Genomic DNA, 4,731 nt, shown 5'->3' on the forward strand with positions numbered 1-4,731 from the left:
TTAAACTTTACAAGTCTTTCAAGTGGGTAAAATTATCCTTTTTGGGGATGAAAGCACTGATATTTTCAAAGAATAAGATATTTTTCCAAGTTACAGAGTTATTAAGGAACCTGGTAGCACAATGGTTAAGTGCTCAGCTGCTAACTGAACGATCAGCAATTTGAACCCACCGAGTGGCTCCCCGGGAGAAAAGACCTAGTGATCTCCTCCCATAAAGATTGTAGCCTAGAAAACCCTATGGGGCAGTTCTATTCTGTCATATAGGATCACTATGGGTCAGAGTCGACTTGTCAGAACACAACCACCACCACAACAACAGAGTTATTAAACAGCAGAGAGGATGCAAATCCATATTTATTCTAAATTCCGTGCATTTCTGCAACTACGCACTGTGTTAGCTAGGTATTATATTTAAGAAACTGTGCAGAAAAGGTAAAAGAAAGATGATAACACTTTCTTATTCAACCCTTAGAGTTACCATGATATGCAAATGAGATAATAACAATGCTCTGCAAAATTCATTCGGAAGCAGCAATTTAGAAAAAAGACTAATAAGCAAAGCACAGACTCTGTCCTCCGTCTTCAGGGAGTTCACTATCTGATGGGGCAGTTATTACTTCTCTAGTCATCAAAGCTATTTTTACCTAAGAAAGTAATGCCAGTTACAACTGCTTGCTATCATTGCTGGCTTTGCAGACCGTGGGAATGAGTTTATTGAGAGCAGTAATTGCCATGAGTTAGGCAGTATGTTCAGGAAGAGGAGAAACACAGGACTTGGCCATCCAGAATCTGGAGAACTGTTCCTTGAGAAGTGGATATTAGAGTCCTAGAGATATCAGGAACCACTTGAGGAGGCATAAGTGAAAGAGAAGTCAAAAGAAGACACTCCTCAATACACTAATCTCTACCAATTAGAAATCCACTGAATTCACAAGTTCTTTAATTTCCCCATAATGAGTTGTCAGGTTCCCCAAACAAACAAACAAAAAATACCCCTTATTCTCCCATTAGTATAATTCCTAGCTATGATCTTCCACAAAGAGGAAAAGTCAGTATCTATGAGCACAGTGACAAAAAGATATACAAGGGGCAACCAGGAAATCCAAGCATGATTGAGTTGGGGAGTGGGAGGTTGGATGTGGGTGTCAGTTCCCTTATGACTGCTATTTTATAGTTCGGTGGTGTCAGAGAGTAACCCTAGAACCCTGAGAGTTTGGAGGTGAGCTAAAAGGGAAGAAAAGGGAGTGGAGAGAGTCATCAAAACAAACTTCACCGAACCTGCAGTTTTCCTTACAGGGCTGGTAATTTTTGGCTACTTCCCAGGTGTGGCTGAAAGCCATCTATTGTCCATTCTTTAGGGCAAGCATCAGATTATGTTGATGTCCATCAGAATATGAAGATCTGGGGAGAATGAATCAGGATGAGGGATCCTCACCCACAGTTACATCCCTTGGGCACCTGGAGTTTACTAGTGACTTTTGTGAATGCAGCTTTCACATCTTTGTTCCTTAGGCTATAGATTAATGGGTTCAGCATGGGGATGAGCACAGTGTAGAAGACAGATACGATCTTGTCCTTCTCTAGGCATTTGTCACAGTTACCCCTCTGGTACATGAAGGCAAGTGTCCCAAAGAAGAGGACCACAGTGGTCAGGTGGGAGGTACAGATGGAAATAGTCTTGGCCCGACTACCAGCAGACTTCACCTTCAGGATAGCTCTGATGATGAGCATGTAGGAGACCCGGATGACCATGACATTGGCCAGGAACATGGATTTGGCAAAAAAGAGGATGATAATCTCACTTTGAGTCATGCTGCTTCAGGCAAGCTTCAGCAGGAGTGGCATATCACAGAAGAAGAAGTTGATTTTATTGTCATAACAGAAGGAGAGGTGAAGGTGCATGTGGTACGTAGGATGGCCCCTGATATCCCACAGACATAGGCCCTGGCCAGTAAGCCCCTGGAGGTGCCTGGAGTCATAGCCACATTGTAGCATAGTGGGTTACTAATGGCAACAAAGTGGTCTTAGGGGATCACTGCCAGTAGATAACACTTCATGCCTGCACAGATGGTGAAGGAAAAGAACTGAGCAGCAGAGCGGCCATAGGAGATGGTTGTCTTGACTGTGGCCAGGGTGGCCAGTATCTGAGGAGTGATGACAGAGGTGTAGCAGGCATCCAAGAGGGCAAGAGGGATCAGGAAGAAGTACATTGGGGTGTGGAGTTGGGCATCTACTTGAATTAGGATAATCATCCCCACATTCCCCAGAAGGGTGACTAGATAGAAACTGAGAAACACCAGGAAGAGAGGAACTGCAGTTCAGGGTGATCAGTGAAGCCCACAAGAATGAATTCTGTCACAGTGGTGAGATTTCTCTTGGCCGTGGGCTCAGTGCAGCTGGTTGGTCTGTGGAGGAGAATGGGATTAAAGATTCCAGAACTGAGGGCCTTTTCTTTCCTCAGTGTCAGAGGTTAGGCAACTATCTCAGATATTCTCTGCTCAGAGAAATAAGAAAATGTTTATCATCTTAAAAATCTGCAACTGGTGGTTACTGTGGAGACTCTTAGACTATTGAGACTGGAAGGGACGGATCCTTCAAAGTGATGCTGGAGTCTCTCTCTTCTACGATACAGCCAACAAGTTGTCATTTGTGACAACTCGGGCTGTGCTCTGCATAATTCCAGGCAGGGATATTTACATAGACTGCCCTGTGAATGGTGCTTTCAGAGTTGTTAGATGCAGGGTCCTGTGTTAATACTTATGTGAAGGGACTTTTTGGCCACTCTATGAACAATTCTGCCTGTTAAAATAGCCAAATTGCTCTTTCTATACTTTCTAACAATTGGTGTTATGCTTGGTTCTGCATGTTGGATACGGCCCATCTCTCTCAAGACAGATAGAGGTAATCCATTGCTATTGAGTTGATTCAGACTCATAGCGGCCCTACAAGACAGAGTAGAACTGCCCCATAGGGTTTCCAAGGCTGTAATCGTTACAGAAGCAGACTGCCACATCTTTCTCCTGTGGAGCAGCAGGGGTAGGTTTGAACCGCCGACCTTTCGGTTAGCAGTCAAATGCTTAACTACTGCGCCACCAGAGTTCCTTCAGATAGTAGTAATGCCCCACTTTTATTTAGTCTTCTCCTCTTCAGGTCAAACATTCCCAGGTATTTCAACAATTCCTTATGAGTCTTCTCATAATAATGTCTTTTTTCTCTCCTATAAACAAGGTCCTCGGCTTCCTTGGCTTATGTGAAAATTATCAGCTTCATGGAGCTCCTGTTCTGTGTTGGAAGTCGCTGGGTGGTGCAAGAGGTTTTCCATCGGATGTTAACTGAAAAGTTGGTGGTTCGAACCCACTCAGTGGCGCCGTGGAAAAAAGATCTGGTGATCTGCTTCTGTAAAGATTACAGCCAAGAAAATCCTACGGAGCAGTTTTACTCTGTAATGTGGCATAGCCATGAGTTGGAGTTGTTTTTCTTTTTTTGTTTCGCTTTTTCTGTGTTGGAAATTTCCATTTTAACTTAGTGATTGCCTACAATAAGAATCCTGAAATAGCCGTTATTATTTTACTTTTGAAATGTGGAAACTGTGGCTCCGAAAGTTAAAGTGGCTTGTCAAAGGCAATAAATTGCAAGTGCGGGAGCTAGGATTTAAACCATAGTGTCATAACTCCACGGCATTGCTTGTTCCACTACTCTACCCTGATACCTCTTGACCATAAACATTCTACTTTGATTTTTAGCCTCTTTAGTCTAGAGGTAGCTCACAGAAAGCTTTATAGTATTTGATAGAACCAGTTTTCTATAGGAATCAGGTTGATTCTTCACTTTTCTGCAGTACAGCTGAGTTCCTTTGTCAGTTGCTGATTGCTCTGGGCTCTTCCCTCCAGGGTGATGTCTCTAGCGGGTGGATGTAGAAGCTGCTCCATCAAGGATTGCAAGAGTCACCAGGAGCCTAGTTAGAGTCAGGTTTAAGGGTTTGTTTGTGAAATACAGAGTTCTTATTATTCATAGAACTTTCACAGAAACTTTCAGGGATGCCTGTCAGTTTTGATCCTGGGGATTGCATGACTCATAAGGCAAAAGCAAAGTCTTGGTGTTTCAGACTCAGAACACCAGGTCCACCAAGTTTCCAATAATTACAATTGCAATAAGGCATTGGAGAACAATGCATATCAAAACTGTTGATCAATGGTCACTTGGGTATGGTTTAAAAAGAGTGGAATGTTATGGATTGTTATGGATTGAATTGTGTCCCCCTAAAATATCTGTCAACTTGGCTAAGCCATGATTCCCAGTATTGCGTTATTGTCCACCATTTTGTTATCTGATGTGATTTTCCTATGTGTTGTAAATCCTGCCTCTATGATGTTAATGACGTGGGATTAGCAGTAGTTATGTTAATGAGGCAGAACTCAATCTACAAGATTAGGTTGTGTATTAAGCCAGTCTCTTTTGAGATATAAAAGAAGAAGTGAGCAGAGAGACATGGGGATCTCATACCATCAAGAAACGAAAGCCAGGAGAATAGCGCATCCTTTAGACCTGGGGTCCCTGCATTGAGAAGCTCCACGACTGGGGAAGATTGATGACAAGGATCTTCCCCCAGAGCCAACAGAGAGAAAAAACCTTCCCCTGGAGCTGGCAGCCTGAATGCAGACTTCTAACCTCCTAGACTGTGAGAGAATAAATTTGTATTTGTTAAAGCCATCCACTTGTGGTATTTCTGTT

The 4,731-nt window shown here is 43.0% G+C and overlaps 1 pseudogene; it reads right to left on the reverse strand.

Annotated features, from left to right (window-relative positions):
• Window positions 1-1,409: 1,409 nt before the first annotated feature.
• On the reverse strand, window positions 1,410-2,408 carry LOC101342970 (olfactory receptor 9I1-like; annotated as a pseudogene).
• Between the last annotated feature and the right edge of the window lie 2,323 nt (window positions 2,409-4,731).

The sequence above is a fragment of the Trichechus manatus genome, unplaced genomic scaffold (genome assembly GCF_000243295.1).
Source record: "Trichechus manatus latirostris isolate Lorelei unplaced genomic scaffold, TriManLat1.0 scaffold00236, whole genome shotgun sequence".
Classification (NCBI taxonomy): Eukaryota; Metazoa; Chordata; class Mammalia; order Sirenia; family Trichechidae; genus Trichechus; species Trichechus manatus.